Below are 25,239 nucleotides of genomic sequence, written 5' to 3'. Positions count from 1 at the left end.
CCGAACTTCCCTAGGTCACGAGCGGAGTGACCCTGCTCAGTTCGCTCTCGGAGGGGGGAGAACTGTGACGTAGTGGGGGTACTTGCTGGGCTGTGGTGACCCCTGCTGTCTGGAGCAAGACCCAGCAGGGAAAACCTCGCTAGGCAGAGGTAATGCCAAACTTGTTGAACCAGTGGCCAGACACCCCCCATGGAGAGGAACAAAGGAAGGTGGAATGCTGCCCTGACTGGGGGGCAGGGCTGCAAGGGAATTTAGTTAGTTACTGTGGGAGAGCATGGAGGAGAGCCTAGGAGAAGGGGCTGGAGTTTAGGGGCCCAGTCTCCCCCATCTCAAGGGGGCCTGAGGCATCCTAGCCCAGCTCTGTGACCAGACTACATCTGTGCTGTGCTGTATCCTGGAGAGGCAATAAACTTCCTCTATTCCACCGGCTGGTGAAGTCTGTTTGTGCCATTTCGGGGTGCAGGAGACGGGGAACCCCCAACGTGCCGTCACACCAGGTGACCGGCTTTGAACTGGACGGTCCAGTATTTCAGCTTTTTCTTCGGGAAACAAAATAAGCTCTTCCAGACGAGTTCCAGGCTGGGGACCAACCAGCTTAAGTAGTAGTTCTGCAGAAAGGACCTGGGGGCTACAGGGGATGAGAAGCTGGATAGGAGACGACAGTGTGCTCTGGTAGCCAAGAAGGCTAATGGCATAGTAGGGTGCATTAAGAGGAGCATTGCCAGCAGATCCAGAGATGTCATTATTCCCCTTTATTCGGCTCTGGTGAGGCCACATCTGGAGTATTGTGTGCAATTCTCGGCCCCCCACTACAAAAAGGAGGTGGACGGAGTGGAGAGGCCGAGGGAGTTGGGTCTGTTTAGTCTGCAGAAGCGAAGAGTGAGGGGGGATTTGATAGCAGCCTTCAACTTCCTGAAGGGAGGTTCCAAGGAGGCTGCAGAAAGGCTGTTCTCAGTGGTGACAGAGGGCAGAACAAGGAGCAATGGTCTCAAGTTGTGGTGGAAGAGGTCCAGGTTGGATATTAGGAAAAACTCTTTCACTAGGAGGGTGGGGAAGCACTGGAATGGGTTACCTAGGGAGGAGGTGGAGTCTCCATCCCTAGAGGTGTTTAAGTCTCGGCTTGACACAGCCCTGGCCGGGTTGATTTAGTTGGGATTGGTCCTGCCTAGCGCAGGGGGCTGGACTTGATGACCTTCTGAGGTCTCTTCCAACTCTGTGGTTCTAGGATTCTTAAGAGAGCGTCTGCACTGGCATGTGTTTTTGCGCAAGAGCATCCATGCCAGTGTGGACGCTCTCTTGCGCAAGAAAGCTCTGCCGGACATTTTAACCATCGGCCTTTGTTGCGCAAGAAATTCCTGGTGCCTGTCCGCACTGGCCTGTGCTGGAAGGGCTCTTGCGCAAGAGGCTTCTTCCTAAGCAGGAACATCCTTGTTCGTGCTCAGAAGCCCTGGTTGTACACGGCCAGTGTAGACAGGCAGCAGGTTTCTGCGCAAGAGCGGATGTTTTGGCGCGACATCGCGCCGGTGTAGACACAGCCTCAGTGTTTTCAAACAGGGCGCAGCAGAGGCAGACCCCCAACCGGCCTCACGCTGCCCCGCTGCACTTTGTAAGGCAACATCCTGTCCCGCACAAGCCAGCTGGGCAGTTTGGTGTGGGGTGGGGGGTGCAGAGTGGGGTTGTGGGGTAGCAGACTGCAGGGGGTTTTGGTGGGGGGAGCAGAGTTGGGGGGAGCAGACTGCAGGGGGTTTTGGTGGGGGGAGCAGAGTGGGAGGGTTAGGCGGGAGCAGACTGCAGGGGAGTTTTGTGGGGGGTGCAGAGTGGGGGGGTGGAGGGAGCAGATTGCAGGGGGTGGGGGAGCAGAGAGGGAGGGTTGGGGGGAGCAGGCGGCAGGGGGTGGGGAGGAGCAGAGTGGGGGTTTGGGGGAGCAGGCTGCAGGGGGGTTTGGTGGGGGGAGCAGAGAGGGGGTGTTGGGGGAGACTGCAGGAGGGGATGGGGGAGCAGGCTGCAGGGGGGTTTCGTGGGGGAAGCAGAGTGGGGGGTTTGGGGGACAGACTACAGGGGGCGGGGGGAGGAGAGTGGGGAGGTTGGGGGGCAGACTACAGGGGGCAGGGGGGGAGGAGAGTGGGGAGGTTGGGGGGCAGACTGCTAAGGGGGCGGAATGGGGGTTTGGGGGGAGCAGGCGGCAGGGGGTGGGGAGGAGCAGAGTAGGGGGTTGGGGGGAGCAGCCTGCAGGGCGGTTTGGTGGGGGGAGCAGAGTGGGGGAGTTGTGGGGGCAGACTGCAGGGGGCTGGGGGGGAGGAGAGTGGGGGGGTTGGGAGGCAGACTGCAGAGGGGGCTGGGGGGGCGGAATGCGGATTTGGGGGGCAGACTACAGGGGGTTTTGGTGGGGGGGTAGAGTGGGGGGGGGGTTTGCAAGTCCTGATGCCACAGGACAAGCCGAATGGGCAGTTTGGGGGGGGGCTTTCTGAGGCGGGAGAGTCCGGGGGGAGCAGGGAAAGTAGCCGCGGTGGCTTGTGGGAAACGTTCAGTGCCGCAATCCGCAGCTCCCTGGGCGGGCGCAGCGGAAGTGACAACACAGCGTGTGGGCGGGCGCAGCGGAAGTGACATCACAGGCCAGCGTGAGCGATGCATCCTGGGAGTTGTAGTTGCTACAGTGCGGCCTCCCGGTTCGTGTCTCCGTCCGCCCCGCCCCAATCATAGCCACGCCCATTGCGTTCCAGCCTCTCCCCGGCCCCAACTGCATCATAGGCCGCCCCCGCTGCGCTACTCAGGCCCCGCCCCTGTCTGCCCCCCCCTGCTCTGCACAGCCCCCCCGAGCTTCACCCCCCTCCCCCACCTTCCACCCGACCTGAATCCCACGCTCCATTCAACACCCCCCTGCCCAACCTGCCCCTGTTACCCCCCCAGTGCTTTCAACACCCCCCACCCAACCTGCAAGCCCCTCCCCCACCCTCTGTGCACTCAACACCTCAACCCAACCTGCACCCCCATTCTTCTCACTCTCCAGTCCATTCAGCACCCCTAGTCCAACGTACACCCCCGTTCCCCCGCTTCCCAGTCCAACCTGCATCCCTAGCCCTATCTGCCCCCAGTGCATTCAACACCCTCAGCCCAACCCACACCCCCTTTCACCCCACCCAATCCATCACACCCCCAGTGCAACAGCACCCCCACTCCTTCTACCTCAGCCCAATCCGCCCCCCCCCCCCCCCATTATCTGCGCTGCAGCCAATCCGGCACCTCCCTTCCCTCACTTTCCCAGTGCATTACAACACCCCCAAGCCAATCTTATCCCCCATGCGGGCCCTCCCTTGCATGAACCATATTTTTATCCTTCCTCTCCACAATGCCCAAACCAACATGTCCCCCCTAGCCTCTTTCTCCATTCCCCCATTTTGCTCCCTGCAACACCCCCCCAGCTGATCCCGACCTGCGCCCTATTCCTTCCCATCCCCCGTACGTGGGGCCTCTCAGCTCCCTGTTGGCTTCCTTCCCAACCCGCACACCCCTATCTCGCCAGGTCTGCGACCTACCAGCCTCTGTGACTCGGCGACCAGGGAGAGCGCGAGCAGGAACAGCTAACAGGAGAGTTTGGAGAGGGAGTTCTCCAGGTAAAAGAGGAGGAACAACGGGACCCTTGTGGTAAGTGGCTGTCTCGAGTGTGTGTTTGTGTGTGGGGGGGGGAGTTATTTGAAGTGTGCTGAGCTTGTGTTTGTCTGGTTGGTTGGTTGGTTTGTTTGCTTTGTTGTTTGAAGGCTAAAAGGTTTGAAATCTAGACGACTCTGTTAATTGGCTGAGCCTCAGTCAGGGGGAGGGACTACCAGAGCTATACTCGGCGACCAGGAACAGCTAACAGGAGAGTTTGGAGAGGGAGTTTAGAGGGCACTAGTGACTTCTGACCTTCTTTAAAACATAACTCTTAGAATAATCTATATTCCAGAGGTGTAAAAAGAATCCCAGTTTATACTTAAACTTATTCATTAGAAAAATGGAGACAGAAGCCCAGCAGCAGAGTGGGGGCTATCCTGTTTATTGTGTCGAGTGTAACATGTATGATTACCTGCCCTGTGGGCGGGTGGCATATGTGTGCACCCGTTGCAAGGAGCTCCTGACCCTCAGAGACCGAGTTCGGGCTTTGGAGGCCAGGGTGGCTGAACTGGAGGAGCTAAGGGAGGTAGAGAGCTATGTTGATGAGACTTTCCGGGACACTGTAGTACTGTCCCACCTCCAGTCTGAGAGCCCCAGTGCTCTTAGAATCATAGAATCATAGAATAATAGGACTGGAAGGGACCTCAAGAGGTCATCGAGTCCAGCCCCCCGCCCTCAAGGCAGGACCACGCTCCGTCTACACCATCCCTGACAGATGTCTATCTAACCTGTTCTTAAATATCTCCAGAGAGGGAGATTCCACCACCTCCTTTGGCAATTTATTCCAATATTTGACCACCCTAACAGTTAGGAATTTTTTCCTAATGTCCAATCTAAACTTCCCCTGCTGCACTGTAAGCCCATTACTCCTTGTCCTGTCCTCAGAAACCAAGAGGAACAAATTTTCTCCTTCCTCCTTGTGACACCCTTTTAGATATTTGAAAACCGCTATCATGTCCCCCCTTAATCTTCTTTTTTCCAAACTAAACAAGCCCAGTTCATGAAGCCTGACTTCATAGGTCATGTTCTCTAAACCTTTAATCATTCTTGTCGCTCTTCTCTGTACCCTTTCCAATTTCTCCACATCTTTCTTGAAATGTGGCGCCCAGAACTGGACACAGTACTCCAGCTGAGGCCTAACTAGTGCAGAGTAGAGCGGCAGAATGACTTCACGAGTTTTGCTTACAACACACCTGTTGATACAACCTAGAATCATATTTGCTTTTTTTGCAACAGCATCACACTGTTGACTCATATTCAACTTGTGGTCCACTATGACCCCTAGATCCCTTTCCGCCATGCTCCTTCCTAGACAGTCGCTTCCCATCTTGTATGTATGGAACTGATTGTTCCTTCCTAAGTGGAGCACTTTGCATTTCTCTTTATTAAACCTCATCCTGTTTACCTCTGACCATTTCTCTAACTTGCTCAGGTCATTTTGAATTATGTCCCTATCCTCCAAAGAAGTTGCAACCCCACCCAGTTTGGTATCATCTGCAAACTTAATAAGCGTACTCTCTATCCCAATATCTACATCATTGATGAAGATATTGAACAGTACGGGTCCCAAAACAGACCCTTGAGGAACTCCACTTGCTATCCCTTTCCAGCAGGATTTAGAACCATTAACAACAACTCTCTGACTACGGTTATCCAGCCAATTATGCACCCACCTTATCGTGGCCCTGTCTAAGTTATATTTGCCTAGTTTATCAATAAGAATATCATGCGAGACCGTATCAAATGCCTTACTAAAGTCTAGGTATATGACATCCACCGCTTCTCCCTTATCCACAAGGCTCGTTATCTTATCAAAGAAAGCTATCAGATTAGTTTGGCATGACTTGTTCTTCACAAACCCATGCTGGCTATTCCCTATCACTTTATTACCTTCCAAGTGTTTGCATATGATTTCCTTAATTACCTGCTCCATTATCTTCCCTGGGACAGACGTTAAACTGACCGGTCTGTAGTTTCCTGGGTTGTTCTTATTCCCCTTTTTATAGATGGGTACAATATTTGCCCTTTTCCAGTCTTCTGGAATCTCCCCTGTCTGCCATGATTTTTCAAAGATCATAGCTAAAGGCTCAGATACCTCCTCTATCAGCTCCTTGAGTATCCTGGGATGCATTTCATCAGGACCTGGTGACTTGCTGACATCTAACTTTCCTAAGTGATTTTTAACTTGTTCTTTGTGTATCCTATCTTCTAAACTTACCCTCTCTCTGCTTGTATTCACTACGTTAGGCACACCTCCAGACTTCTCGGTGAAGACCGAAACAAAGAAGTCATTGAGCATCTCCGCCATTTCCAAGTTCCCTGTTACTGCTTCTCCCTCCTCACTAAGCAGTGGGCCTACCCTGTCCTTGGTCTTCCTCTTGCTTTTAATGTATTTATAAAAGGTCTTCTTGTTTCCCTTTATGCCTGTAGCTAGTTTGATCTCATTTTGTGCCTTTGCCTTTCTAATCTTGCCCCTGCATTCCCGTGTTGCTTGCTTATATTCATCCTTTGTTAGTTGTCCTAGTTTGAATTTTTTATATGACTCCTTTTTTATTTTGAGATCATGCAAGATCTCCTTGTTAAGCCAAGCTGGTCTTTTGCCATATTTTCTATCTTTCCTACACAGCGGAATTGTTTGCTTTTGGGCCCTTAACAACGTCCCTTTGAAATACTTCCAACTCTCCTCAGTTGTTTTTCCCTTCAGTCTTGCTTCCCATGGGACCTTACCTACAAGTTCTCTGAGCTTATCAAAATCTGCCTTCCTGAAATCCATTACCTCAATTGTGCTGGTCTCCCTTCTACCTTTCCTTAAGATCATGAACTCTATTATTTCGTGATCACTGTCCCCTATGCTGTCTTCCACTTTCAAGTTCTCAACTAGTTCCTCCCTATTTGTTAAAACCAAATCCAGAACAGCTTCTCCTCTGGTAGCTTTTTCAACCTTCTGAAACAGAAAGTTGTCTCCAATGCAGTCCAGAAACTTATTGGATAGCCTGTGCCTCGCTGTGTTAGTTTCCCAACATATGTCTGGATAGTTGAAGTCCCCCATCACCACCAAATCTTGGGCTTTGGGTAGTTTTGTTAATTGTTTAAAAAAGGCCTCATCCACCTCTTCCACCTGGCTAGGTGGCCTGTAGTAGACTCCTAGCATGATATCACCCTCGTTTTTTACTCCTTTTAGCTTAACCCAGAGACTCTCTACACAGCTATCTCCTACGTTCATCTCCACTTCAGTCCAAGTGTGTAAATTTTTAATATACAAGGCAACCCCTCCTCCCTTTTTTCCCTGTCTGTCCTTCCTGAGCAAGCCATACCCTTCCATACCAACATTCCAATCATGTGTCCCATCCCACCAGGTTTCTGTAATACCAATGATATCATAGTTGTATTTATTGGTTAACAATTCCAGTTCTTCCTGCTTATTACCCATACTTCTCGCATTTGTATATAGGCATCTGAGATACTGATTTGATCTTGCCTCCCTGTTGTGCCCTGACCCTCCTTTCTCCTTGCCATTATAGCCCGTAGTCCCCCCCATTTCCAACCCATCTCCCAGTCCCGCACATGCAGCACTTACCTGTGGGCTTTGCTCACCTGCCCCCGTCGAACCTAGTTTAAAGCCCTCCTCACAAGGTTAGCCAGTCTGTGTCCAAACAAGGCCTTCCCGCTCCTGGAAAGGTGAACTCCATCTCCGCCAAGGAGATGAAGGAGGATGACAGTCTCAAGGGAAAAGAGCATTCAATGGGAGCAGAGGGAAACCATTCCGTAGTTGGGACCCTCCTCCCAGAGGATGTTGCGGTATCCTCTCGCACTGAGGATACCTCTGAGGGGGAGGGAATGCCAGTTAGGAAGAGGCAGGTGTTAGTAGTGGGTGATTCGATCGTTAGAAACATAGATAGTTGGGTTTGTGATGACCGGGAGAACCGTATGGTCACTTGCCTGCCTGGTGCGAAGGTTGCGGATCTCTCGAGGCATCTAGACAGACTTATGTGTACTGCTGGGGAGGAGCCGGTGGTCGTGGTCATGGTCCCCTACCAATGACATAGGGAAGGGTAGCAGAGATGTCCTGGAGGCCAAATTTAGGCTGCTAGGAAATGCTTCCAGTTCCACGCGCAGGGCCAGGTAGGCAGGCAGAGCTTCAGAGTCTCAATGCGTGGATGAGACGATGGTGTAGGGAAGAAGGGTTTAGATTTATTAGGGACTGGGGACACTTTTGGGAGAGGGAGAGCCTCTAGAGGAAGGATGGGCTCCACCTAAACCAGGGTGGAACCAGACTGCTGGCACTAAACATTAAAAAGGCCGTAGAGCAGTTTTTAAACTAAGAGATGGGGGAAAGCCGATTGGTGCGGAGATGCACGTCAATCGGAGGGAGACTTCTCTTAGAGGGGAATCCATAGATAGAGATTCTCTAAGCTGTAAGCAGAAAGAGAGGAGGGGAGAGGGCAAACCATGGGCCAGAGCAGACAAACAACCGCATCCAAAGGAATCCAATGCATCAGGGAAGGGCAGACAAAGAAGCAGTGGCAAATTTTGAAAGTGCTTGTACACAAATGCTAGGAGTCTGACTAATAAGATGGGTGAACTAGAGTACTACGTATTAAATGAGGAGATTGACATAATAGGCATCACTGAAACCTGCTGGAATGAGGAAAATCTGTGGGACACAATCATACCGGGATATAAAATATATAGAAAGGATAGAGCGGGCCGGGTGGGTGGCGGACTGGCACTGTATGTGAAAGATAATGTAGAATCAAATGAAATAAAAATATGTTCAGTAGAATCGCTATGGATAGTAATTCCATGCTCCAATAATAAGAAATTAGCAGTAGGGATATATTACCGACCACCTGACCAGGACAGCGATACTTTTGACTTTCTTTTGACTGTATAAATCGAGGGGTTTGAAACTTGAATGGCACTCACATTTTCTGAGTGCATTTAGCAGAGCAGCTTTGCTAATAAACAGACAAATCTGTGAGTTCTTTCTGACTTTGACAATTTGCAGGTTCCACCGAGATGGCAACTGTCTTCGCTGGAACTGTGTGATCCCTGACTGTCTTTCAGGATGACCGTGGTAGCCGGCACCTGGGCATTTGGCTGGAGCGGTTCTCTGCCAGAATGGAAAGGTGCACAACCACAGCGAAGTCTACTCCATCGAACCTGTTGGTTCCCGCTCTGTTCTGGTAGGGATCCCGGGATCTAACATCAGGACTCTGATCAGGTAATTATTTCTATGTTTTGTCCGGACTGAGGACTGTCTTGTCTCTGTGTCTATCCGTCTTCCCTGTGGGGTGTGAGTGAGTCTGGGAGCCATCCCTGTCCGGGGACTGGCTGACCAAGGGGCTCCTGTCCCCGCGGTCTGTGTGACTGGAATCTGCACAATCGCAGCCGCACCGCACCTTGGATAAAATCCTTGGAGTGAGCGCAAGGGCGATTGAGGCAGTAGCCTGTGGGCTTCTTCTGTGTGTTGCACTGGGCACCGCTCTGACGAACCCGAATTTCCTCCTTGTGTGATTGGTGTATGAAGTCCTCCTGTATGGGTAAGCAGACGTCTAAGCAGGGATAGTTCCCTAAAGCGACCCCGGCTCAGTTTATATATTTTAGAAAGGGTCCAGACCCCTGTACATTTCTAGAAAAATGATCTAGATTGACTCTGGGGGATCCCAAAACTCAGTGGCCACTGTTAGGATCTTGGAACAAAGACCAAGTGGACGTCTTAAAAGCCAAACTTGGCCTTCCCAAAGCTGAATTGGCTAGAGGAGAGGTAGATTGCTTTGAGGCAAATCTTAGATGGACTGAATCGAAGCTCGCCTCCCTTAAAAATTCTAATTATAAGTGAAAAGCTTTATTGGAAACCTCCTCTCCCACCACCAGACCAAGCGCTTCCCTTTACCCCGTTCTCCGAGAAGACTCAGACCGGTCCCACTTGGAGCTATAAACCGTGGACCCACAGGGAGCTCCACTCAATTGTAAAAGGTTTTCCAAAGCCCCAGGAAAACCCTACCAAATTTGCAGAGGAATTTTTGCTAGTGCGCAATGCCTACGAATCCTCTGAAGCAGACCTCCTGCAACTGTGTAAGCTACTTAAAAACCCTAGCGAGCAAGAAAAACAAAAGGCTCCTGATAGCAAATTGGCCCACCACTGAGCATCCTTCTAATTTACAAGACACTGGTTCTGACGCTGCCTACTGGAACAAATGTAAGAATCAAGCTAAGTGCCTGCGTGAGGCCATTCCCCAAGTATGGACTCCAAAAACCAACTGGGCGGCCATACATTGCTGTAAACAGCAACAGAGAGAAAACCCGGGGAACTATCACACCCGACTGACCGATGGGCTTTTTTTCTGCAACATTCTGGTATACAGCGACCGGGTGAAAATGGACAGGGCGCCCTGGCGCATGCGTTTGTTAATGGCCTCCTACCTGCTATTGGCAGTATGTTAAAGCCAATAAGTGTTGGATGGGAGGCCAAGACCATGGACAAATTGCAAGCAGTGGCAGAGCATTGCCACCGCACTCTAAAAGGGAAAGAGGAGCAGTCCTCACAAAAGTTAATGGCTCTGCAAATACAGCATTATTCAGGGCAGGGCAGGGCAGACAGTACCGGGAACGGGGAGGGTACCAAGAACGGGGATGAGGTCGGAGAAGGGGTCGTGGGACTGGGTTTTTGGGATTTAGAGGTTTCAGCTCCGGTCATATTCACCCTGCGGGAACAAGACATTATTGTCCCGTGTTCCAGTGCCGTAACGCCCCTATCCTCCCAGTTTGAAAGCCTGATGAGAAATCATGGCTGTTTGTTCAGGATCTTCAAGCCATTAACTGCATTGTTGTACCCACCTTTCCTGTAGTCCCTAACCCAGCAACTATTCTGGCTCCTATCCAACCAGATGCAACTCCTTTTACTGTTGTTGATCTGTGTTCTGCTTTCTTTTCTGTCCCGGTTCACCCTAAGTCCCAGTATCTTTTTGCCTTTTCTTACAAGGGGCAGCAGTACACATGGACCATGCTTCCCTAGGGGTATACAGAAAGCCCGTCTTTCCTTTCCCAAGCATTAGCCAGATACCTCACTGACCTGGTCTTCCCCTCTGGGTCCACATTGGTCCAATATGTAAATGATCTACTCCTCTGTTCCCCTTCATTATCGGCCTCAGAAACTGACTCTTTAGTGCTTCTCACTGCCCCCCACCTTAGGGTTACCTAACTACTGTAAGCCTTTTACTCTTTTCTGCCATGAGCAATCTGGTTGTGCACTTGGGGCTCTTACTCAGGAGCATGGTGACAAAAATCATCCAGTGGCCTATTTCTTTGCCACCTTGGACCCTGTTGCCCAGGGTTTACCCCCCTGCCTGCGTGCTGTGGCTGCTGCGGCACGCCTAGTCGAAATGGCTGAGTCCCTTGTCCTCTGCTCTCCTCTTTCTCTCATGGTCCCCCGCTCTATAGAAACTCTCCTGCTACAACGTAATACAGCTCACCTTTCCTCCGCCCGCCTCACTAGGTACGAACTTTTCCTGCTTTCGGCTTCGCATATCACCATAAAGCGCTGTTCTCAGTTGAACCCTGCCATTCTCCTTCCTCTGTCTGATGACGGTGTACCCCACGACTGCCTTGCAGCTGTCTCTGCTGTCACCGTCCGCGCCCTGACCTTTCCGAAGTCCCTCTCTCTAACTCCGACCTTGTGTTCCTGCTTTCGGGATAGACAAGGTCGTCTCCTTGCAGGATATGCTGCGGTATCACTCTCTGAAACCCTAGAAGCTGTGCCATTACCTTCTGTGACAGCGCAAGTCGCTGAACTAGTTGCCCTAACCCGTGCTTGCTTTCTGGCTGACGGGCACTCCGCCACCATTTATACTGATTCTCGTTATGCCTTTGGGGTTTGTCGAAGCAAAAACACACTCCTCTCTGTTTAGGCGGCTAACAACTGATTGCTTTATTGATTAGTAAAGCAAAGTGAGCCAAACATGGTCCCAGCAAAGCCGGGCCCAGTAAAGCTGCTAATACAATTAATCCTAGTATTTTTATACCCTTAGCCCAGTGGTGGGCAACCTTTTTTTTCAACTGAGCCAAATCTCGCCAAAACCACGATTGAAATTTATTTTGAGAGCCACATTTTTAAACCCGAAAATACATAGGATGGTACACTGTTTTTAGTTTCAATAAGTTTTTATTGAGAATATTCTGCATGCAAGTATGCCTTTTCACCACTCTTGGGTATGTCTACATAAAAAAAGTATGCTTAACTCAAGGGTAGCTAATTTAGGACAAAACAGTGAAGATACAGCAACACAGCATTTAACTCTTATTAGTATACTGTTAAAGTCTATAGGGCAGCCTCAGATGAGCTAGCACTGCTAACCCAAGTTTAAAGCTAAATTGCTGTGCCTTAGTGAGCATGAGTTAAAACCCTTTTCCTCAGCAGTGAACTGTTCTCTTCTGATTCCCCTACATCTCTAATCCTCCATCAATAGGTCTTTCTGAAAATCCTCATCCCCACTCCATCTTTCTGTGGAAGTTGTATAGGGCTCTTCATCTATACCTTATAGCCAAGTAAACTAAATTGCAAAGAAGTTCAACTACCATCTCTATGCTGCCAGCTCAGTATTTCAGATCAGTCTCCCTCTGTCCAAATTCACATCTCAAGCTTGAAATTCCTAACTATAAGGTCACAGAAAGCAAATAAAACCTTAAAATGTTCAGGCTACAGTTACACATCACAAAGCAGCACAAAAGGAACAACCCCCTCCCAGCAGGTCAGTTTTAAATAAACAAAGCTTCCCCAGCAGTATCTGCAATCCAAACATGAGGAAGTGCATTAACTCACTGGAACAATTACAGAAAGGCTACAATAAAAAAAACCAAATCCTGCAACCCAATCGCCCTATTTTCATTGTTCAATTGCAAGAAGTGAGTAACCTCAAGGGTGAAGACTGCACTGGATTTTTAGAGAGCTTCCAGTTTCCAGAATCCCGGCTGTTCTTGTTAACACTTCTTAGAGGTATCTGTGTGTTGTCGGGTCTCTGGCTATCATGATAAGGGACCTTCTGCACTGAGTATCTTTGCACAGGCCCCTCCGAGTGATTACGATAAGAAAGAACTAGTATTTTACAGACTGTTTAATTCACACAGAAAGAAACTTCTCTCATTTCAGACCAAGCAAAAATTCAGAATGAAGCATCGCTAAAATCCACCCCTCTACTCTCCCGGGCCGTTTATCTGCCCAGGAGTGTTTTACACAGGTTCAAACTAAATGCTCCAAAATGCTTAGCATAACGTTCAAAGCGCAACAGCAGCACAGGCCAGCCAGGGTGGGGGTCTCAGCTGAGAAAAGGCTCCGCAACAAAACAAACGAGCTGTGAAGCAAGGAGTGAGACCCGCGAGCAAAGGCAGCCCGCCCCAAGAGACTGGGGTCCCAGCACCAGAGACAGGCAGCTCCGTGTAGAGACCCCAACGCCACCACCCCCCGACCATACAATGCAGACACCCCGACTTCCCGCAACGAAAAGAAGTGTCTGATCTGCCCCTCCTCCACGCGTCCGCACTGTCCTTTCCCGCACCCCGCCCTTCCTGCCACTTCCCCGTCTGCCCTCTCCGTCCCCGCCCGCCTCACTGACCCGCCCCGTCCTCTACCCCTTCCCAGTGCCCCTGTCTCGTCCACTCCCCCGCCCCGCTGTGTGTCCGGCCGGGCGCCGTGCTGCCCCGGGCGCCACCCCCCCACTGCCCTTGCCCCCTCCTTTCTCCCCACCCGTCCCACTGCCCTTGCCCCCTCTATTCTCCCCCCCCGCCCCTGCCCCTGCCCCCTCCATTCCCCCCCCGCCCCACTGCCCTCCTTTCCCCGCCCCTGCCCCCTCCTTCTCCCCCCCGCCCCATCTTCCCCTCCGTCCCACGGTTCCTCCACCCGCCACTCTGCCCGGGCGGCGACCCCCCGTCCCCGCCTCTAGCTCCCTTCCTTTACCCCCCCCCCACTATCTCTATACCCTCCTATTCCCGCCCCCCCGTCTCACTGCCCCCCGGCCCGGCACTCACACGAAGCGGCGCTGAGCAGCAGGAGGTGCCGAGAAACACCACCCGGCCCCCTTCCCAGGTGAGGCCCCGCCCCCGGAGCCCCATTGGATCCCGGCCCACGCCCACCCGCCCCCTGTGGCCCCGCCCCACTCCAAATGCGGTTTGAATTGCGGTTTGGTCTAGTAACTAGACTTTTGGGGCGGCCGCCCGAGAGGAGGGAGGGGAGCGGGCGCCCGGCACACAGAAGAGCCGCATTAAAGAGTGTAAAGAGCCGCATGTGGCTCGCGAGCCGCGGCTTGCCGACCACTGCCTTAGCCAAACAGTCTGATGTCAGGGCATCCAATTACAGAAATTCTTAATTAAATTTAGAAAAACAAAGCCTTATCAACAAGATGGCAGACAGGTACGAGGGAGTACATCTCCTGTCCCAACCAGCCCAAATAACACTTACCAATAGCCCATTCTGTAGGCCTCTTCTCACGGGGTGACAGAAAGTTCACTCTGGTTTACGTGCTTGAGAGAAAAGCTGAAATGGTTTCTGATATACAAGATGGCTTCTAGCTAAACATAAAATAGCTTCTACAACTCCCCCCTTTTAGCCTTTTAAAGGCTAACCTTGAAACCATTTTATACCTTCATTTTCCATTAAAGTATTTATGTAAATTTCCTGTTCCTTTCTCTGCTTATTCTATTTTAACATCACGTGTTTCACATTCCCTTTGGTAAGGGTCTGTTTTGTGTTTTTTAGAATACAAGAAATAAAGCAATTGATTAGCAAGAAACAAAAATAGGCACAAAAGAATATAGCTAATACTAAAACTATACCTTGCAAAATCCAAGTTCCCACATGTTCAAACCAGCCTCCCAACCAATCCCAGAGGGTTCAGTCTTCCCCCTTAGGCGTTTCACAGTTTCACAGTTTTTTAAAAAATTTTGAGACCTTTTCTCTTACTTGTTTGCTGGTGTCAGAAATATACCCACAGCATTTTTTTCTTACTAAGGCACAAACCCCGCCCTTACTAGCTAGGACATAGTTTAGGGCCATTTGGTTTTGGCTTTTTTTTACCCTGGCTTCTGAACCATTACATGTCCAGCAGTACTTAACAATTGGGGTCAAGGCTAGGCGGATATACCCTGGGTTAGTAAAGCCTTTATCCTGCCAAGTATTATTTGGCTTAGTTTACTAAACAGTGTGCCATTTATTTGAGTGTTGTTTAGTGGGACTGGAATTATTGGGATGCCTCCTTCTGAATGTACAGGACTGTGAGCACATATCCAGCAACCTGTGGAATTAAATTCTTGGGAAACTTGGTTTATTAAAAGCATAAACACATTTAAACTATACAGGTTATTACTGCTAGGTATTAAAACCAAGATTAAGCATAAGCTTAACATGAATTGTTTGTTCAGCCTTATGCTGGCTGTTTTTTAGGACTTCTTAGTTTGCTTCACCTATCGCTGGCAGGTTCTTCTGGGCCGCAGCTGGTACCTTAGCCTTGGTTTTTTAGGCTCGTTTGCTTTTGGGCCTGGATTGCCGGTACCAAGGCTGCGCTGATCCTTGTCTCCTTTTGGACCTGGGTTTTTGGTACCAGGTCTGTGGTGATTCCCATCTGCTTCTGGACCTGGGTCTCTGGTACCAGGTCTGCGGTGCTCCTTGTTGGGGCCAACCGTTGTAGGGGCTGGAACTGGTTTGCAGTGGGAGGTGTGAATCCAGGCGGGCAATTCCTTGCACTTTACAGCAGTATGAGTGGTCAGAAGAACTTGGTAGGGCCCCTTTCACCTGGGTTCCAGGGCAGTCTTTCGCTTGTGAACTTTCACGCAAACCCAGTCTCCTGGTTGTAGTTTATGGCACGGCTCAGTCGGGGCCTCCTGGAAGGCGTTCTTAACCTGTGAATGATAAGACTGTACACACCTCATAAGTTCCTGACAATTCTTGCCTTTAACAAGTGTGGCATCAGCCAGGTTAATTTCTGGGCTGCTTAACAGTCTTATAGGTCGGCCACGTGCAATTTTATGTGGCCTGAGTCCAGTTTTCTGATTAGGAGTGGCTCTCATGCTCATTGGGGCAATCTGGAGTGCTACTGTCTATATTAAGCCAGAGTTCTTACATATTTTAGCAAGTTCGTTCTTTAAAATCCTGTTTCATCTTTTTACTGCTTCTGCGCTCTCCAGGTGTCGTGCACAGTGCAGTGCTTGTCTGGTAGAGTAGTACTTTCCCAGTTTTTTTGAACAATTTGCCCAGTAAAGTGGGTACCTTTATCACTGGAGATCACAAGGTGTATTTCCCATGATGGGATGTAATGATTTAGAAGTTTCTTTGCCACTGTGATGGCATCAGCTTTCCTGCAGGAATAAGCTTCTACTCCTCTCAAAACCAAGCAAACAATAACCAGCACATTATTAAAAAGATTGACATTTAAGCAATTGAATAAAGTCCATTTGTAAATTCAGAAATGGTCCCAAAGGCGGAGGTCTGGTTGCCGGAACTGTTTTTACAGGTTTACCCACGTTGTGGGCTTGGCAGACAGGGCAAGCCAGACAGTAATCTTTGGCTGCTTGGGAGAATTTGGGAGCAAACCAATTTTGTTTTAAGGATTGCTACCCCCTTTGCCAACGTGCGAAAGTTTATGGAGCACGGGGGCAAGGTGAGTTAGCAAGACCACTGGGCCAACAATGTGGCCATTAGAGCTGTACCACAAGTGGTTTGGGTGCAATGTGCACCCTGCCGGTTTTTACTTTTGCTTTTCCGATTCTGGGGCTTGGTGTTGCAGGAGGGCCAGTTCTGACAGAGACGGCAAAGGAGCTGGCGATGGTAGGAGAGAAGGGAAAAACAGCAGGTAGAGGAGCAGATTTTACTACATTTTAGACAATACAAACTGCATAGCCTGCTGCTAAAACTTTACTAAAATTATAAAAGCAAAAAAGCCATCTGTGTAAAGCACGAAGTTAAGATTATTTAAGGGACTTAAATTATTTTTTTATTAAAACAACAATATTGTACACACAACAATGTTAGAAATACATATATTACAATTAAGACACACACAAGACAAATTTGGACAGAACACAGAACACAAACTTATTATGTTATGACACAGAACCGTGGGTTTTTTTTAGTTAATTTTTAGATGATATTAGCGCTTCTTGATGATTTGAAAGACAAAGAAAACATTTTTTACCCATGTTGGGGTGGTGCTTTATATTTTAGAACACTTTTTTTTTTTTACAGCTTTTTGCTACTTTTTGATCAGCCTGCTGTTACCCAATGGTATGCTTTTATTTTGAACACTAGCTTTAGAGCGTTTGAGTAACTTACTTTATTGTTTAATTATTAAGTTAAAGGTGGCATGCCTTAGTTTCCCTCTTGTACTGCAGACCAGGCTTTTTATTTTATTTTATTTTTTATTTTTTTACTGCCACAGAAACTTTTTTAGAACAAGGTGCTTGCTAGTTACTATTCCAGCAAGCAAAAAAAGTTTTTTTTTTTTCTGAAAAGAATTACATGCAATGTTACAGACTTACTTATAGGGGAAAGTGCTCCCCCCCCTTCCAGAACAGACAGGCAGTTTGCAGACACACACGACCTTGGATTTGAAAGCAAGCCAAAAGTGCTATTAGCTTAGCCTTGAACAGAAACACTGTGAAGTTTTTGGGCTTGGATTTTTTAAACAATAATTAGGTTTCTTGGAAGACACATTTAACCCTTAGGGTGCAGGTTTTACAAATTTACAATGTATAGATTTTATTTTTTATGCGGTTAACCAATTAAGGTTTAGTAGAATTTTTTATTTTTTTCAATAGATTTAACAAAGTGTTTGTAGCCAAATGTTTAACTTGACTGTTTTATTGCTAAGATGATTAAAAGAGGCTGCAAGAAACAAGGAGTTATTTTTTAAAGCAGTTTTTTTTCCCTCCCCCTTAGGATTTGGAGAAACACTTTTTTTAAACTGTTAAACTTATTTCAAACTTTGTGTTTTGCTTTGGATTGGGCAAGTTTGTTACAGGAGCCCGTGTTTTTAAAGGGAAGAGCTAATTTCTTTTAGTTATTTTTTTATGATTTTTTTTTTACCTGTGTATGCGTTATAAAGAGGGATAGAGGGGTGATGTTGTGCCAGATTTTCCCCCCAAGCTTGGTTGATATGGGTGTGCCAACTGAGAATTTTTTTTTTTTTAACTTTTAGTGCATTATTTTGTCACAGAGGTGCTGCAGCAACTTTTAAGTTACCTATTTTACTGCAGGGAGGATTTTTTGCTTTTCTGAGCTTAACTTTTATTCCTCAGGGCTTGAATTTTTCCTCTTTTTCAATTTGTTAAATGCTTACAGGTCCTTGGACCATTATGCACGTACATGTAGTACACAGGGGAGCCTTTTGGCAGAGTGGGGGGTGTTTAGACTAACCCCCACTTAAACTAACTTTACACACTCCAAAGAGAGAGTCTGCCGGGTCTAGAGTGTTAGACCTTAGCAGCTTATGAAATAAGGGGAGTTGGCAAATGAAATTTAATGTGGATAAATGTAAAGTAATGCACATCGGGAAAAATAACCCCAACTATACGTACAGTATGATGGGGGCTAATTTGGCTACGACAAATCAGGAAAGGGATCTTGGAGTTATCGTGGACAGTTCTCTGCAATCTTCCACGCAGTGTGCAGCGGCGGTCAAAAAGGCAAATAGGATGCCGGGAATTATTAAGAAAGGGATAGAAAATAAGACCCAGAATATCTTACTGCCCCTGTATAAAACTATGGTACCCCCCACTTGAATACTGTGTACAGATGTGGTCTCCTCACCTCAAAAAAGATATTTTGGCCTTGGAAAGGGTTCAGAAAAGGGCAACTAAAATGATTAGGGGTTTGGAACGGGTCCCATATGAGGAGAGGTTAAAGCGACTGGGACTTTTCAGTTTAGAAAAGAGGAGACTGAGGGGGGATATGATAGAGGTCTATAAAATCATGAGTGGTGTGGAGAGGGCTGATAAAGAAAAATTATTTCTTAATTAGAAGAACTAGAGGACACCAAATGAAATTAATGGGTAGCAGGTTTAAAAGTAATAAAAGAAAGTTCTTCTTCACACAGCGTGTAGTAAACCTGTGGAACTCCTTGCCAGAGGAGGCTGTGAAGGCTAGGACAATAATAGAGTTTAAAGAGAAGCTAGATAATTTCATGGAGGTTAGGTCCATAAAAGGCTATTAGCCAGGGGATAAAATGGTGTCCTTGGCCTCTGTTTGTCAGAGGCTGGAGAGGGATGGCAGGAGACATATCGCTTGATCATTGTCTTCGGTCCACCCTCTCTGGGGCACCTGGTGCTGGCCACTGTCGGTAGACAGGATACTGGGCTAGATGGACCTTTGGTCTGACCCAGTACGGCCGTTCTTATGTTCTCACATATCCGTTGAGTCTTGAGGTTCTGCTGACCTCCCCCCCTTGCGTTCAGAGCTCCCTTGTGGGAGAGCCCTGGTGCAGCTGGGATTAGCTTAAGTCTTAGACCTATGCAGAGGCATTTATTTTTCACTTATTACATTTATACTTATTTTTTACACACTTTTTCTTTATTTTTTACAATTTTTGTTTCCTTTTTTTACATTTTTCCTACAGTTTCCACATTTAGATGCATTTTTTTGTATTGTTCAATTCTTATGGGTGTTTCTATTAAGTGGCGCTGCCCTAAGACATCCGGCACATAATATCAGGCTTTATTAGGATCCTATACCAGAAGGCTTTTATTATCAAGGCACTGGAATTCCTGTAGACTGACCTACCCCCATTTTCTGCGCGCGCTTAATTTTGTAAGGCACCGAACTAAAAGTCCGCCTGCTTACACCTTCTTTTGCAAGTTACCGAATCAGAATCCGCCTGCTCGCTCTGCGAGTCACCGAATTAGAATTCGCCTGCTTGCTCTGCGAGTCACTGAATCAGAATCTGCCTGCTCGCTCTGCGAGTCACCGAATTAAGAATTTACCTGCTCGCACTGGTCCCCCTCCCCCTTTTGGTTGCGAGGCACTGGACTTAAAGTGCACCTGGCTCACAGGGGTTTCCGGCACCTGCCCCAGCCCGGCAGAACACCACGTCCTGGCGCCTGGAGACAGCCTGGCGGAATGGGGTACTATGGCCTGGGGTTAGCCTCAGAGGTCAGTACTACGCCCACAAATAACAGAGAGAGACAGCAAAGCTTCCGTGTGCCGAGAGAGAGTACTGGCACCACACCAGCTTTTAGCGTCCGAACACAGAGGATCCAGCGCATGGCTGCCTTACTAGAGACACCGGTGTGCCCTTTTGGAACTGTGACGCATAAGACAGGCCTAATAGACAAAGACAGACACAGACAGACAAAAATGTTAGCCGCTTCACAAAATTTGAATTTCGTAGCTCCCCTTACCCCGATGGCCGGCCGTCACTCCAAATCCCAAGCCCTCACCAGGAGATTTCGTAACAGGTATTCCCTTTACCTTTTATTGAGAGCTCTGAGAGGTTTGGAAGTGGAGTGCCGGTCCATCCATACAGGCAAGTGGCGCGTTAATTTGGAGGTTCCACCGAGATTCCTGTCGAAGCAAAAACACGCTCCTCTCTGTTTAGGCGGCTAACAACTGATTGCTTTATTGATTAGTAAAGCAAAGTGAGCCAAACGTGGTCCCAGCAAAGCCGGGCCCGCCCAGTAAAACTGCTAATACAATTAATCCTAGTATTTTTATACCCTTAGCCAAACAGTCTGACGTCAGGGCATCCAATTACAGAAATTCTTAATTAAATTTGGAAAAACAAAGCCTTATCAACAAGATGGCGGACAGGTACGAGGGAGTACATCTCCTGTCCCAACCAGCCCAATTAACACATACCAATAGGCCCCATCCTGTAGGCCTCTTCTCACGGGGTAAAAAAATTCACTCTGGTTTACGTGCTTAAAAAAAAAAGCTAAAATGGTTTCTAATACACAAAATGGCTTCTAGCTAAACATAGCTTCTACAGGTTGTACGTGACTTTGGCACCCTCTGGCAAGCTCGAGGTTTCCTTACCTCTGCTGGTGCCCCTATCAAGAATGGCCCCTACATTGCTGCTCTCCTGTATGCAGTTTTACTCCCATCTGCATTAGCTATTGTTAAGTGCCCTGGCCACTCCACAGCAGATACTGATGTTGCTAGGCGTAATACTGCCCTAGAACCTTCCCCAGGTGCATTTCTCGGTTCCCTTTCTGTTTCTGTACCACCTTTCTGACCTCATCCTGCTCCAAGACTCTGTCCCAGAAGCAGAAAAAGACTCCTGGGTCACCCAGGGTTGCTCTCTATACCCCGATTCCCGTCGGTGCTCGCCTACTGGTACCTTTGTGGCCCCCTTTTCACTCTACCCCCCTTCACGATGTTTCGCATGTCGGAAAGGAGGGGATGGTCTCTGCTGTAACTAAGGCAGGATGGTGAGCCCCACATTTCAGCTGTTTTGCAGCCCGCCACTTTACCGCCTATGCCACTTGCCAAAGCTACAATGTTGGCAAACCTGTAAAGGTAGCTCACGGGTTCTGGGGCCTGCCCCAAGCACCGTTCTTGCATTGGCAGCTTGATTTTGTACAAATGCCTAAGTGTCAACGATATGAATTTATTTTGGTTATGGTATGCTTATTTTCAGGTTGGATTGAAGCCTTTCCTTGTCGCAAAGCTGATTCACTGTCTGTTGCCAAATGTTTGTTAAATCATATTATGCCTGTGTGACGGACCGGGCCGTGTCTGGGCACAGCTAAGGGCATCCGCTCAGGGCGAATTGCTCAAATCCGGGGTTCCTTACAGCCCCCGACTGGCGACCTCTCCACACAGGCCACAAACCAGTCTCACAGAGCGCTTCAGCTGCCTGCCTGAAGCCTCCCGAGCAAAACCCCTCCGACACCCCAGCGCCCGGTCCGTCACAGCCTGCCAAAGGAATTCCTGCCACTCTGTCCAGTGACCGGGGTACACATTTTACTGGACAACTTGTTCAGCACCTGGCTCGTGTGTTACATGTCACACACCTGCTGCACTGTCCCTACCACCCACAGAGCGCAGGTGCAGTTGAAAAATGAAATGGTGTGATAAAAAAAATAAGCTTGCAAAAAATGTTGTGACTCTACAGGGTTAAGCTGGCCAGCAGCCTTACCATTGGCCTTTATGGAAATTCAATCCACCCCATCCCAAAGACATAAATTAAGTCCTTTTGAAATTGAGAACAATGGCTACCATTACTCCAGTCTCAGACTTGAACTTGACTCACAGTATACTCCTTCAGTACGGCAAGGGACTAATGGAAGCTGTAAGTCCCTTCCATTCACAGGTTCCCACCTCTGATGCCTCCGACGGAACCCGCCTCTGATGCCTGCCACGCTCTCGAGACAGATGATTGGGTCTACGTACGACACCACCATCAAACACGCCTTGGAACCCCGGTGGAAGGGCCCGCATCAGGTGCTGCTCTCTACCCAGACGGCTGTTAAGCTATCCGGCATCGCAGCATGGATACAGGCTTCGCAGTGTAAGAAGGCACCACCCCCTGTGGACCAATCATCGCCTCAGGACCACGCAGAGTCAATTTTGACTCCAGAAGAAGACGTAGAGGAACAGCCTGCAATACCTTACAACCTACGTTCGCGTAAGGGTTGCCTGAAGCAGACGAGGACCAAAAGGAAGGCCCAAGAAGAAGCAGTAGTGAGCCTACTTAAGGTCTGGGGAATCCACTATGACAATGACAATTCTTTTATCCACCAGCAAGTATGGATCGCTCAGACCCTTAATATCTCTAATTGCTGGGTCTGCAGCCACATCCCAGCCCACTCACAAGCTGGTTCCTGTCTTGGCAATCCCACTTAATTCCCCAGGCCTCACCGGAGGACCTCATCCGTTTAACAAGACATGGAACAGTAACGACACTTGGGAAGTAGTGGGAATCAATGTATCTAAATGGATAAGTGTGGAGGAGGGAAAAGGTCACTGGTGTTGGGTGTGGAATGGGACGGGGCTGAATCTGGGGAGGAGCAGTTGTCTAAGATTGGAGAATGAAATCACTCTCATGCTCCCCCTACAGCCACCCTAGTGAGAACAGTACAATCTTTCAATGCCATGCAAATAACACCACTCCCCGTAAGGAGAATCACCGTGTGCCCTTCGGGGGATATTACTCCTCCTTTGTAGACACCTATATGGCAAAGGGGTGCAACCGACCCTTCCCAGCTTTGATAGGGCCTCAGTGGGTCTGCGGGACAAAAGCCTATACTGCGTTACCAGTTAACTGGTCGGGTATCTGTTATCCGGCCTAACTCTTCCCACAATTCCTTCCCACGAGAACGCCTCCGTCATTTGAGGCGAAAAAGAAGGGACTTGTCAGATGCCCAATGGTATGTGAATCACATAAGCCCCTTAACTTGGGTTCCTTTATCCCATTTGGGGGAGTAATACATCATGCAAAAAGGCTTGTGAGGTTACAAGCAGTAGTTGAAATCATGCCAAATGAAACTAGAGAAAGTTTAAGGGCCCTGGCCAAAGAAACAGGAGCGATCTGACAGCTGGCCCTCCAAAACCGTCAGGCATTGGATATAGTTCTGGCAGCAAAAGGAGGGACCTGAGCTCTCATTGGCAAAGAACGTTGTGTATATATACCTGACAACACCAATGATGTAATAGATCGCGCTAGCCACTTGGAACAGATTGCGTACCTTCCCCACGAAGAGCCAAGTTCCCTGTGGAAATGGCTAAGTAACTTGTCCAATTTCTCTGGCATAGGAAACTGGTTGTTTCAGGGAGCCCTGACTATCCTATTTGGGGGGTTGTGAGCAACTTGTGGGAGGGGGGTTGCAGCTGGATTGGCTTTTTCACTTGCGACCCCTCTCCCCCGGGCTGTGAAGAGCGGCAGGGCGGCGGAAGGCCGCTGCCAGCAAGCCGCACAGCGTGGCCGGGGCCATGGGACTCCAGGAGCAAGGCAGCTGGAGAGTGGGATGCGGAGCAGAAAAGAGGCACAGAGGAGAAAGAGATGGGGGAAAGGAGCCTGCAGGGGGGAGGGCGTTAAGGACTGCACATGCCATGAAGGAACCCCAGGAGGGCAAGGAGTCTGGTGAGAAGGGGGGGAGGAAGCGACCCAGGGCAGTGAGGGTGGGTGGCCACACAAATTCGTTTAGCATTTTAGGGGGTAGTGGTATCACGAATTTTGAGAACCCCTGCTGTAATCCATGTTCCAGCAATCGCTTACATGAGTTTAACATCGCATTTTTATGTATGTTTTACCCTAGTAATACACAAACCTTTTAATTTTGAAAGAAATCTAAATGCCTAGTCTTCTGTTCATATTCTTTTGCACGGGTGTTGCAGTTTATTCATATTTAAGAGCTTCTGTTTTAATTTATTGCTCACCATTTTAGAGTTAGATGTTATCACTGACTTTTTAGCTGTTCTGTTCCCAGCACTTATCAGCTCAGAGGTATTGCTCGCTGCTGGCTGGTTAGGGGCTAAGCTCACCACACCAGATTTAGTGGCTTTCTCTAGGAATGTCAATGTACAGAGGACTACACGATTAACCAATAAGCCTCAACTTATTGGTCAATCCTGTGGATTACACGCATTCTCCCCTCTCACCCGCTGTCTCTGTCAGAGGCAGCAAGGAGGGAGGAGGCGTGAGCTGATACCTGTGGGAAGCCAGCTTTGAAGTCAGCTTGTCACAAGAGGGCGCGGTTGTACAGTTGATCAGCGCCCCACAAGCATTGGATCGGCCTATTCTCCCACCTCTGTGCTGCTGCCTCTGATACAGAGGAAGCAGTATGGTGGGAGGAGGAAGGCGGGAACTGATGTGCATGAGCACTGTGTGTGGTGACTTCATGGACCCACCTGTCAATCCCCTTGCTACCTCTTCTAGAGGCAAGAGGGGGAGGCAGGAGCTGGTGCTGGCTTCGCAGAGCTGCCTGCCTGCCTGCCCACGCTGCTGCCTGTGCCTGAGGAGTGTGCAGAGAGGGGGCGTGACAGTCAGACGGAGCCATGGCAGCAGTGCCAGGCGGATACTGGGGTCCCACTCCTGGAGAGCAACACCCCTGCCCTCCCCAGCCGGAGCCTGCAATGGCCCAGACAGTCTGAGAGGGCCAGAGGGAAGAGGCAGGCGGGACAGGGACTCGGGCTCAGGGCCCCACCCGTGACTGCAGCGGGAGCTGGCAGACATTGAGACGGACACGCGCCCTCTCAGGGGGTCTCTTGTTTTGACAGTTCACACATGGGAACCCCACTCGGTCTCCCATGATGCACTGATGTAGGCTGGGGGATTGGAACTCCCGTGGCGCGTTGTGGCACGAGGCAGGAGCTGTGCGTCTCGCATCCCTCGCGGGGTGGACGCCCGCGCCCCGTCCCACGGACCGGAAGTGATGTTTGCTCGTTCCACGGCCTGACAGCAACCGACTGGGAACCGTGACCGGAAGGTGCCCAGGTACAGGCCTCAATCGCGTCCCCCGGGAACAGGGCTCGGAGTCGATTGGCTCCGGCGAGCGCTCAGCTGGCACCGGGTCTGCGAGTGACAGGCAGAGGGAGACACGGGGCCAGGCGGGACGGGTTCAGACTCGGGGTGCCTGGCTGGGACAGCGACTGGGGTTGGAGGTTTCCTG

At 49.3% G+C, this 25,239-nt stretch overlaps 1 long non-coding RNA gene across 4 annotated transcripts; it reads left to right on the top strand.

The window, feature by feature from the left end:
* Window positions 1-2,407: 2,407 nt before the first annotated feature.
* On the top strand, window positions 2,408-21,935 carry LOC142824247 (uncharacterized). 4 transcript variants are annotated; one of them, XR_012899172.1, is made up of 4 exons: window positions 2,408-2,666; window positions 3,521-3,611; window positions 8,657-8,872; window positions 21,267-21,935. It is a non-coding gene; the product is annotated as an uncharacterized LOC142824247 (long non-coding RNA). The 4 variants fall into 4 exon arrangements; XR_012899171.1 differs by having other exon boundaries at window positions 3,521-3,642; XR_012899173.1 differs by having other exon boundaries at window positions 2,408-3,642; window positions 8,716-8,872.
* The last annotated feature ends 3,304 nt before the right edge of the window (window positions 21,936-25,239 follow it).

The sequence above is a fragment of the Pelodiscus sinensis genome, unplaced genomic scaffold, assembly GCF_049634645.1.
Source record: "Pelodiscus sinensis isolate JC-2024 unplaced genomic scaffold, ASM4963464v1 ctg47, whole genome shotgun sequence".
NCBI classification, from domain to species: domain Eukaryota; kingdom Metazoa; phylum Chordata; order Testudines; family Trionychidae; genus Pelodiscus; species Pelodiscus sinensis.
Note: the sequence above shows the minus strand (reverse complement) of the source record. Positions and strands in the feature narration are given on the sequence as shown.